Below are 12,497 nucleotides of genomic sequence, written 5' to 3'. Positions count from 1 at the left end.
AGTTATTCTAGGCTTTAAAGTCAGTCTAACCAGTTTGCAGGGTTACAGATGGTTTTCACCGACAGCAACACGCTGCATTTAGCACTGAGATAACTTTGAAGAACTGCATCTAACACCTTTTTGATGCTGCCTCTTACGATGCACAGTGACAGCTGTCATTCCAGATGAACGACCCCGTGAAAGTGACAGATGGAGCAACACACTGGTCAAATCCCACCTTGATACTCCCCTCTGCCCACTTTTTGCAAGCCCCTGTTATGCGTTCATTATCGTGGTCAGTGTTGTGCAATAAGCTACCTTCTGTTGACACATTCCAGCTTCTGCAGTCACCAACCATCTCTCCTCTGCTTCAAGAAAGCTGTAAGGGCATTTCCCACTCTCCCTTCTCCTCTTCCTGAGCACAGCAGGTTGACGTTATCTGAAAATCACTCTTAGTTTATTCTTATAATAGCCCCTTAGCATCCCAGTCTACTCTGCCAAGGACTGTACTAACAGAAAAGGGGCAGCTGTTCTCTCAAAGCCCTTGAGAATGTTGCATAAAACCATAAAAATTTAGTCAAATGGGAAAAATCGAGCAGGCTACAGAACACTGATTGTACTGAGAGGCACAGCATACCCTCCAAGACAAGGGTATTTCTGACAGAGGAGTATAGAGAACCGTGATAGAGGTGTCATGGAATAGTGAGAACAAGCAAGAAGGGGCACACGAAATATTGAAAAGACAACAGAGAATGGCTCAAGGGACCCACTGGAGGGGAATGGAGGTGTCTTCTACAAACCCAGCACGACATACTGTGGAAAGAGTAGATGACTGGTGTCGAGAAACTGAAGGTGAGTGTTTATATTTATATTTGACATGACCCAGAAGGTACATGTGAACTACTGAAAAAGAGTACAAAACAAAAGGCTGAGAAAACGATCTTGGTGACAATATTCTAAATAGGTATGAATAGGGCAACACATAATTGCTAAGGTGAGAGTAAAATACACTGCAAACTCTTCAGATATAAAGAGAAATAAGCCTAGACAACAGATTTAGCTATTCAAATGGCTACAAAAACCCATGTCCTAAAGATGGTCACTTTGGCTGTCAGAAATCTCTTCTCAGGCTTCAAAATCCTGACTCCAAAAGTTCACCGCTGAACAAATGACACCAGCTGCTTTACTCTTGCTGAAACTTCTATGAACTTCAGAGCTCTACCATGCAATGACTCTTTAGATGACAAGCACTCCCCTTCACCTACTCTTTCATAAGTCCATGCATGCCAGGCATTTTGGCACATGAAATATGTCATTTAAGGAGTCTCACACAGTACTTGGCATAATCCCAGCTAACGCTTCCATGTGCGACGCACCAGCACTATTAAATTCCACACATGGTCTTTGTTAACTGAACATTAATGTTGCAAAGCACCCAGGTATTAAGCAATACCTACAAAGGTTTAATTCAGTGTACTTTTGCACATTATATACACATAAAAATAGGAATGTTTTAATAATGTGACCAAACAATTTCTCTGCAGAACCCGTACCTTGCCCAGCAAGCAGAATGCATGGTGCTCCCCTGAGACGCTATATTGTGTTTTGTTAATTCTCATTGTCTCATGCACAGCCTCATCTCTCCTTTACCAAATACAATTCAAATTCTGTTCCCACAGAGCTGTTTAATTCCCTCCTAGAGCACAATCAAAATGCTTCACCAACCCGAGTTAATTTCCACAGCAGTCCTGAAAATTCAAGTGAGACATGGAGAGATTAGGACCAAAAAGTGTCTAGTAATTTAAAATGGCCAACTGTAGACAAATGGAATTGGATTTTTCAGATGATTTAGCACTGTTATTACACTTTATCAAAACACAGTGTGCACTGAGTTTTCAGGTGCACCCACTTGGGCAAGTTAAATATCAGAGCTTCAAATCAAGCATCCAAAAAAACCATTCATCACAGCAACCCAGGGTTCGTGACACACACGTCTGGGATTTTATCTTCTGTGTTCAAGACTAAAATTACATTTCTTCAGAAAGCTTTTCTGTGCTGCTTTTGTCATCAAGCTTGTCCTACTATTTCTGCAGACTCCTGTTTAGCATGTACCTTCCACCTTATTAAAAAAGGCAAAGCCTTACAAAGCACCAAAGTTAAGTTCAATCAGCGTAGCAAGCAAAGTTCTGTTGCCTCGTTGCCATGAAATAAAATTAGTACTGTTAGAGACATAACTAATTTTATTGTGTTTTTAAATGATGTGTTAATATCAGGAAAAACTCTAAACGTGTCCTCTTCCTTCCCAGCTGTACTCATCACCCATCCAGCTTGGTCCCAGATACGATACACAATCTGTTTCCAGATCCTGTGTACGCAATAATACCAGAGAGGAAGCTCAAAATGGGACAAAATTCCCTCAGAACTGTAAGTGTAAGCACTGCATGTCATGCATAGTTAGAGCAAGGTGTCCAAGTAGCAAAGAAACTCTTTCTGTCCTCTGTCATTATTTCAGGGTCCCTAATCCTGCCCCAGGTTCCATCACCTGCAGTTAAGATAGACAAGTAGGATCTACCAACCGTACCACAAGTGGACCTTCCCTTTTCACTTTCCTTTCTTCAGATCGCTACAGCCAAAAGGGAAAAGGTTACACAACTTTCTGCACAATAAAAGCTTAATATTGTTAAAGTCTGTTATGAAGAAGACTGAGTTACGCACAAGTGCTGGGCTTTGGGTGCACAACAAACCCAAGTCAACTTCTGTCTGTGCTGCACACCACGTGCACCATGGTGATAGTTCTCAACAGAAAAGTATTTCAGTGCTCCTCCAAGCATCACAGTTGTAGCAATAATCAGTATGTGTGATTTAGGCATACATTAAAAACACTCAAGGGCTGTGTTTGTACATGGCAGAACTAATATATACTACTTCTGTGTTTGTTGAAAAGCATTTTTTATATATCTGTTCCTGTGTATAGATATATAAAAGCTAAACATAGTCTGTTACACTGTGTGCAGCTTTCTAGGATACTCATATTTCTCTGAAGAACTGCAAAATTTTGCTTCTTTCCTTGTTCCATATATTATGAGAAGGCAGGGTAGAAAACATGAAAAATAAGGTCAAAAATGCTTCCTTCAACCATGCAAGTTTTTTAATAACAGAATTCTCAGTGAGTTTTGCTTTCCTTTTTTAATTACTTCTATCCAACATTACTCTATACAACTAATTCTTTATCTTGTCCAACACACCACCTACTTTTCTGAGAAAAGGTAAATCTTCTCCAGTGTTGACTAAATTTCACGCTCTGTGATAGACATGCAGAGAAATAGAGCTTATAACTAAAAAAAAAATCCCTTGCTCTCCTCATTCATTTCAGCACTATTCATTAAAGAGTTTAACAGAGACACTTCTTGCATGGGTAACTAAGTTGCATCAGTTAGTTGCTGTGTATTTTTAAACAAAGGAAATTAGAGATGCACTCTGTATCCTTCCCTTAACCCTCCCAAGTAGAGGGAATGCAAGCATCCAGAGAAACAATGTGATTTTCACCTTTTTTTCCCCTCCAGTAGAAAGGAAGATAGCATCATTAGGTAAGTAAACGCACATGAGTGATGTACTTCATGTACCTAATCTTGAAGGGAAGAAGAAAAAGAAGAAGAAGAAAAAAAACCCCACCAAACCACACACACACAGAAACCAAACCACAAACACACCACCATTACCATCACAACAGATGCATGCATTGCATGTCATTTGAAACAAGCTTGCAAGTAAGACCTGTAGAATCATCAAGGAATATCCTCACATGTATAACCAGAATGAAGAGGCAGCTCTCGCCTCCTTGAAGTTCACCGTCTAAGCAACAAATTAAACAGCTAGAGAAAGAAAAAATTGGAAACTTAAGGAGACCACAACAGACTACAGGTCAAAGTGCTTTGCACGAGTATTGGAAGAGACATCTCTGGACAGGATAATGCAAGAAGATCCCTTATGAGTCAAACCGTTCTCCAGGCAAGCATATTTAAATAATCCTCCTCTTCAGCTGTGTCATGGATTTGAACAAAAGGGATTCAACTAATTCATTCTGGTCCATGACAGACCTTGTACTGCCATCACGAACCACAGGGCTTGGATGCACAGCCCACGTGGCTTCTGCACAGCCCTGCCATATGCGACAGTATGCAGTTTCAGACTCGGCTCATCACATGTTAACAAGACACTTTGACTCAGACGGTGTTTAAACATGCACCAAGGGTCCACGTTTGCAAAGCCGCACTTTGGATGAGCATCTGGTCCATGCCTGAATTCTGACTTGAGGTCGCTGCCCCTGTACAGCTGGCAGCAGGATCCAAGAGTGCTCACTAGCTCTCCACCACAGAAACGCAGCTGCAAAACAGGAGCCAGCTCATTGCAAGGGGAAAACACCTCTGGGAAGAGCCTCACAACTTGTTTGTGGGGGAAATGGCTGTTCGCTCTGTGTCTTCAGAAACACACAACTGCGAACCCAAAAGGACCTCTGCTGATGCATGGATTTTGGGTGTGCTGCTGGACATGATGCTTGTAAGGAAGTTCAGCATCCCCAGCTTTGCAGTCTGAGCCCTACACACCCTCTCCCAAAGGCAAGCTGGACCCTTCTGGAGAAATAAATGCCTCTTTGTCTTCCGCCTCGGCTCATACCATCCCCAGTGCCCAGCTCCGGGCTCACGTAACACCCCCTGGCAGACACAAGCCCTGTTTATCGTGCCTGAAATACTGAACTCCAACGCCACCACTGCTACCCCCCTTCTCCTCCGTGAGGTAAGAGCCCACATTCATCGACAAACAGTTTCTCTTACAGATTTTCCAGATGGCATTTCCCCCTCCCAGCATGCACACACACTCCCACCGCAAATAATGAAACCCAAGCCCTCCAAACGGCCTCGACAAAGGGGATACTGTTGGACTTCCAAACATTGGGGTCCTTTTTAAAGTGCCAGGAAGGGAAAATTAAATAAATAGGCAAAGATGAGCATCCGTGATACACAGTCATCAAGCCACACAGCAGAAGTAGCTTTTTTTCTAACAAAGGATCACCAGTTGCACCTGTGTCCCCCCTTCGAGCAGCACACAGTCTACCTAAAACCCACAGATTATTTGTATCATTATGAAAGTTATTAAGATAGAAACAAGGACACATTGCTGCTCCAAGACCTAAACGAACCAGGGTCAATACCCTCTTTCCTGCAGAGAATTTGACAGTTTTCAATCAGAAATGCAAAACGAACCGGGAGGTGTCTAGGGGCTGGTGGTTCTGCTTTAACCTCTCTTTAGTCTAAGACTTTACACCGGTATAGCTGTCAGCTGGGATACAGTCCTTGATGGTTTTAATTATTTTGCTTGGGGGGAGAAATATGTTATTTTTATAGCACCCTTTATGTATATGGGAGTGAGGCACAGGCTGGGGTGGTAGCTTAGATTTACAGCCTTAACGCTTGAAACCATTAAATGTTCTATAAAAGGTTATGATTTTTTTTTTTAAGGTATGTTAAAATTATCCACAAAAGCACTGTGTTCAAATAAAACAGTTCTCTCTTGCCCTTCTTGTTTTTTCTCCCCACACTCCACACCAGTGTTGTGAAGGCACATCCGTATTATGGCAGGAATCAGGCTTTGGCGCACATTGAAAGGACTTGATGCTCCCGGCACATAACTAAGTGAGCATGAACTCCCAGTGCAACACCGCAGCTAAAAGAGAATGAGATCACTGGCTTAGAAACAGCAGGACTGGAAGTGGGAGGAGTATTCCGCTAATATTCATCATTAGGGAAACTATTCCTGGGAAATGAGCTCCTGTGGTCACTTTACACAGTTTTGAAAAGGAACTGCTAATGTCCTTTTGTTCAGAAAGGAATTGCAAGAATAGCTCAGTGCCCAGAAGATATCCCATATAGGGAAACAACAGAGAAGTGCAGTTTCATCTAACCCAGGGGTGTCAAAGTCATTTTCATCACGAGCCACATCAGCCTCACAGTTGCCTTCAAATGGCCTAATGTAATTTTTTGACTGTATAAATGTAGGAGTAGATCTAAACTGTACCCAAGCAGAAATCAAGAGGGAACTTAATCACAGCCTACAAGCACCTAGGGAAAGAGGTTTCTGAGAGCAGATGGTTCTTTACTCCAGCAGTTAAAAAGGCCAGAAAGAGATCTCATATGTGGAACTGGAAGCTAAAGGAGGTCTGACTGCAAATAAAGTTGTCAATTATTAACTGTAAGCATAAGTAATCACCAAAATGCCCACCTCTAAATCAAATCTGGCGTTATTCAGACACACTGCTGCCCAAGTAGAAGTTACAGGCTTGATTCAAAGTGATTTACTGAGATTATGGACCTTAGGCATATAAAAGTTCGCAAGTCTCCCCATCCTTTAAAACTGCAGATGCTGACAAGGACCGATTGCTACCTAATCACATAAAATCACACAAATACAGGCTGTCACCACCAAATGTCTTCCTTCCCATTTCTTAAAACAACACACAAAAATAAAAAAACCCACACAGAAAAAAAGTTGCATTGGAATGTACTTGCAAAAATTATCAGCATGGCTTTGACAGCATCTTTTCCAAACACAACTGAACTTCTTTGTCCAGTTCCATTTTCTTTAAAGTCAGGGCAGAGGAGGTTCCATTTTCATTGTTCACATCTCATTGACTCAGTATTTCAAGAAAAATATATAGGAGAAAGACAATGTGTGTGTGTGCATATATATGGCTCATATAAAAATAAAAATAGAAAATATAACCTATTTTATATAATTAATATATTATATATATGGGTTAAAAATACACACACACACACACATATATATATATATACGTATAAAATGCATGGAGATTACCCTGAACCTCAAGCCCATGGGTAACTCTATGCAGAAACAGCACAACGTGATTACTGCTTGTAGACTCCATACATAAATAAGCATTCTTCTGTACAAAGCATTGCTTGAGACGAGGGCTAGATTTATTGTTGAAGGGATATTTGCACTGGAAAAGTGGGAGCCATTTGATTTTGGGGGGTTTGTTTGTTTGTTTTGAGTTTTTTCAGTTTGTTGTTTGGGTGGGTTTTGTGTGTGGTTTTGTTTATTTGTTTGTTCTTTTTTTTTTTTTTTTCTTTTTCAAACCATGTAGTTGAATCTTCAAAGGAAAATTTAGCTTTTAAAAGCACGTTACAGGAAAACATGACCTCAGAAGTAAAAAACCCAACAACAATACAGGTTATATTCTGGGACCAGCCTCGGTTTTGGCACAGCTAAGAGCAAAATAGAAACATACCATTTCTGCAATCACTGTCAAACCTCCAGCCAAGGCAAGCCGTTTCAAATCCAAGAGAAACTTCAAAGCATTCCTGAACAGGAAACCAAGAACAGGAGAGGCAGGTGGGGACTAAGACTAGTCTCAACAGAAGAGCCCTTGGGAGATGAGGAAAGGAATGCACCCAGCCACCTGGCCACCATTTGAGGAGAAAAACCATACAAATGACTAGTCAGCTGTCCACTGTCTGTGTCCTGCTGGGCTCACAAAATATAAAACACATACAAAGCCCAAATACACGCCCATCACAAACCACCCCCATCACTTGAGCTGATCCCAGAGGGTGAAGAGCCCCACACTGATGCTGCAGACTTTGCCTCTGCATTCCTGCTGCACACCAGCCCCTCCATATTACTCGCAGTCGGTTCTTGCCTATGTATCTCACACATCCAAAACAAGGGGCAGCCAATGTCCTAAAGTTTATGTCTATATCTGACAAGATGAAGCATCGGAGGGCAGGAAAGGACTCACATCTCTTCCCACTTAAATATGAGAAGAAACTTCTTCACAGTGAGGGTAACAGAGCACTGGAACAGGCTGCCCAGGGAGGTTGTGGAGTCTCCTTCTTTGGAAACATTCAAAACCCGCCTGGATGCCTTCCTGTGTAACCTCACCTAGGTGTTCCTGCTCTGGTGGGGGCATTGGACTAGATGATCTTTCGAGGTCCCTTCCAATCTCTAATATTCTCTAATCCTGTGATCTCAGGTCACACAGGAGGCTAAGCACAGTCCCTGTTGAAACTCGGGTTTGGCCTTCCTTCTGGCTGTCTGACCCACAACAGGGACTGGAAAACTGAAAACAGACATGCACCAACCATAACAGAAAACAAAGCTTTTTTCCCCTAAATGTTTACAACTGTTAGAAGTGAACCTGTGCCCCAAAAAGCCCTGACGCACAGCAAGAGGTCTCCCTTATCAGCCCCATTCTCAACCTATTCTTCCAGCTTCTTCATTTCCTTCTTAGAAGCATTTTCCACTTCATAACTACCAACTGTGCTTCTCCACAACTACTCTGCAGTTGTCTGAAAAATAAACCAAACCTCAAGGATCACAACTAGAAAGCAGAAACCTGCTGTGAGAGAGGCGGCAGCGCAACCAACGCAGCTCATCGGTACCTGGGACGCAACCTTTTCTGTGTTACAGCCTGGAGCCCTCCCCAGGCCTGATGCCTTATTCACCAGTTCAGGCAAACAAAAGCTCACGGTCAGACAGCTGCAAGCAAGCAAGCCAGGCCTATAAATCTCTCTCTTTAGTCTTAAAAGCTTATGTAAAATTGGATACAAGAATAGATTCTCTGGGGGGGAGGGGGAAACCCAAATAGCTAAACGCCACATATCTTGCACACATCTGCGTTGAAATAGTTACTCTTGCCAATGCTTTCATAAACTAGAGATTTAGGGACTGACACCTTCAGAGACCACACACTAGCAACAGTTTGTGAGTATTCAGAAGTTTTTCTGCACAAAGCTGGGGAAATACCCTCAATACAGTGAAGTCAAAAGAACTAATAAGTGGGGAAAACCAGTGTTGGGACCCTGATCTTATGGACACTTAAACATGTTCTCACCTTGAGGTCAACAAGACCCAGGTTTACAAGTTTGCTAGGTTTTACACTTCTAGCACAAAACACAAACCAAAACCAAACCAAACCCAAAACAAAACAAAACCAAAACCAAATTAAACCACAAAAAACAAACAAACAAACAAAACACCCCAGACTTACGTAAGATTTAAGATTATTAGAACAGGTCAATTTAGCAATCATAGATACCCCAGGAATGGACAGGTAGTGTCTAATGAGAATGTTTCACAGCAGAAGCGATCTGTTCCTGCAATGGTTGGTAAGAAGGCACTTACAGAGTCAGAGCAATCATTCACTCCATCCTAACGGCTGAAAGGAAATGTTAAATAACATTTTTGGTGCAGTTGTCAGAGACTTAGCTGGGAAAATAAAAGATGGAAATACACACTGAGTGGCTTAACACTAATTTGAAGATCATTTCCCAAACAAAACAGGCCTTTTTCTCAGTCTCCCAGTAACTTGGGGCTCTGGGACCCCACACTTACAAACATGTAGATGAAAACTGCTGCAGGTGCTGAGTGGCACTGAACCATAGTGAGGCACTCCCGAAATCCAATTCCTTCCTCCAACAGCAGGCACGGGCTGAAGGAGGGGAGCAGAGACGCAGGTAGCGGTGCAACACAAAGTGGGGCCTGTCTGATGGCAGCACACCAGCCTCAGCACCTTGGGGCTGGGACTGAAGGCTGGGGCCACCCAGGTCCCACACAGCCAGCAGGAACCTGCCCCAAGATGGGCCACACACCCCCAGCTGTCACTCCTGCCTCCCCACCATCTCCAAGGGCCTGTCACTATGGAAACAAACTTCAATTTTTAAGGCTATTTTTAAAGGCAGGCAGGCAATGCTAGCCTTCAGGACACCAGACCTGTGTGGTACAAGCTGCCCCCAGTCCCTGGGTGCAGGCAGCCTCCCTCCAACTGCGGACAACATGCTGGCATGTCTGGCTGGCACAGAAAGGGCCTGCTGCTGGCCACGGGCATGCATGTGTCCATGTCACATGTGTCCATGCCACGTGTGCATACATACACACACATGTCGTACATGAGCCTCCACACTGGCCTGTTTCTACACCCAGTCCTGCAGAGCTGGGTCCTGCATCAGCAGGATCATGAAGCCTTGCCATGGAGATACCATGAAAACACAACAGCTGAAGGAGCTCGGCAATTCGCCCAGTGGGGTGGTTATTTGGAGAATGTAAATTTTTTGCATGTTCTTTATGTAATCCCCTCAGTCCTCCTCATTTCTCAGCCCCTGCCACTGCACAGATTTGCTCCCCTTCCTGCAGCAGCAGGAGATCATGTTGGAGTACATGGACCTCCCCTTCCACACCATGTGCCTCCCACTCCTCAAAGGGATCCTGGTGCTCCCAATAGCTGTCCCCTTACTCCACCAAAGGGACTGCCATTCACCAGAGTCAACAGGAGCGCTGCATTCCTCCACCGCCTAACAAGACAGATGCTTTCAACCTTCACTGCCAAGCCCTGCTGCAATGCCACCCACAAAATCTCCCTCTCTGCTCTCACGGACTTAAGGACCAAAACATCATAAGGGTGATGCCTTTGGATATCTATCAGACAGTCAAGTTAACTGTAATTCTGCAGTTCCCTCAAGTATTTCTCTGAGCTTCACTGTTATGAAGTCAATAGGTTTTGAAAGTTTGTGAGCATGATTCCAGGGTTAAGACTAAATAAAATCCTCAACACCAAGAACAACTCCTCCTCCTCCCCCTCCTATCTTACGAAACACTCTGCAGAGTGAACAGAAGATGAAATGCTTTCCATTAATTTTCTATTTTTAAACCCACTTGTTAATGTTTCTTGGCTTTTTAAAGCATCCTTTGACTAGAGCTCTATTAATTACCCAGTGGTCTCAGCAGTATGAATTTCTTCAGGATTTTTCCCCACAGGAAACTCTCCTCACTTTTAGCCTAATTTGAAGTTTCTCTCTATTAACTTCCAGAGAAGCTTGCCTTCTGAGGTGTCTTGTGCTTGTTTCTCCTGCCACAATTAAAGTTTCTATCTCCTATATGTAGTCACTTAAAGATATTCAAATAAAACAATTAGGAAATCTAAAATTGGACAGTTTTACATAGATGATATTTCCAGATGATCTCCAAAACCCTGTCTCACCTTGAGAAGCCTTCTCACAGGTTGTATTAGCTGCCCTCTTGTGAAATCTCTAACAGACCACATCTTGTTTTAAGAGAGCACTTTGGACTATAAAACTGTCAGCTTTTGAAAACTCATGTCCTGCTGGAACTTTATATACAGTTTAGCTTGTTAATGCTTAGGCCTAAGCACTGATTTCTCTTCCTCTTATTGCAACCCAGCTTAGTACTCTACTGCTTTTCACTGTAAAGCCAATGTTGAAGACATAAACCAATTATTAGGAGTGAAAGTCTGCCATGGTGATTATTCCTACCAGTTACCAGATATTCACAGCTTTGCTCCTCTGTCAAGCACTAGGTTTTTACCTTGAACTCCCCTGCTGGCCAGCAGGCATCCTCACACCAGAACAAACAGGTTGGATCCTTCCTCCCACCCATCCTGCATTCCCCTTTGTTCCCCCTCCAGGTGTTTGTAACTGCTGAATTAAGGTAAATGCTAAAAAACGCTGTTGATTTTAATCATTTTCTATGCACTGCCATTTCTCACAACCACAAAAATCTATAAAATTGAAGTTATTATGTCTTTACAAGATCATCGATAGCTTCCTGATGGGCATTATTTTTTAGTTTGCATGTCTTTATTTTCTTAAAAGAAAAAAAAAAAAAAAAACAAGGACTTCAGCAAGACAGGTTTTAACACTGGGGCAGCACCTCCTACACTCCTACACTTATATTTAGAAACGTAAATAAAATGATCTGATTTTCATTTTGGGATATGAGAAAGCTCCAGATACTCACTACTGAAAAATAAGTGTAGTCTAAAAGGTTTGTTTGTTTTCAGTAAGTTTGAAATTATGTAGCTTTGAAGGAACCTCCGGAGACCATGTTGCCCAAACTCTTCATTCAGAGTATGGCTAACTTGGATCATGTTGCTCAGCTCCTTTCCAAATGCAGCTTTGAATATCTCCATGGATGAAGACTTCACAGCGTCTCTGGACTCCTGTTCAAATGTCTGACCCACTTTCATGGTGAAAAAGATTTTTCTAATACCCAACTGGAATTTCCCATATTGCAACCTGCAACCACTAGCTCCTGTGCCCATGCTGTGCCTCTCAAAAGAGTTTAGCTTTGTCTTCTCTGCGCTCTTTCATCAGATAGCCACAGACAGCAGTAAGATCTCCCTTTTGCCTTTTTTCCTGAAGATGAGAAAAAAAACATCTCACTCTTTCCTTCCATGTCAAGTTCAACAGCACCCAAACTTCATGGTGGTTCTCATCTGACTCATGTAGTTTATCATTCACCACTTACCTCCACCAATCACACGTTCAGATACATGGAAACAAGTGTATTTCTGGTTCTTCTCCCATTTCTTTTTGATGAGCACCTTACTTCTAACTCAAAATGTTAATGGTGCAAATTAGTAACTTCTGCTGAGCACAATTTCCCTGTCTACAGACAAGTTCCTTTATTCACAATGCCTGCAGACT

General features: G+C 42.6%; 1 protein-coding gene across 2 annotated transcripts in view; it reads right to left on the bottom strand.

Annotated features, from left to right (window-relative positions):
* CREB3L2 (cAMP responsive element binding protein 3 like 2) overlaps window positions 1-12,497 on the bottom strand; it is an 83,225-nt gene that overhangs the window by 27,673 nt on the left and 43,055 nt on the right. The gene's annotated exons all lie outside the window — the stretch shown is intronic.

Source organism: Columba livia, chromosome 1 (genome assembly GCF_036013475.1).
Source record: "Columba livia isolate bColLiv1 breed racing homer chromosome 1, bColLiv1.pat.W.v2, whole genome shotgun sequence".
NCBI lineage: Eukaryota > Metazoa > Chordata > Aves > Columbiformes > Columbidae > Columba > Columba livia.
This window is presented reverse-complemented; position numbering and strand designations above follow the sequence as displayed.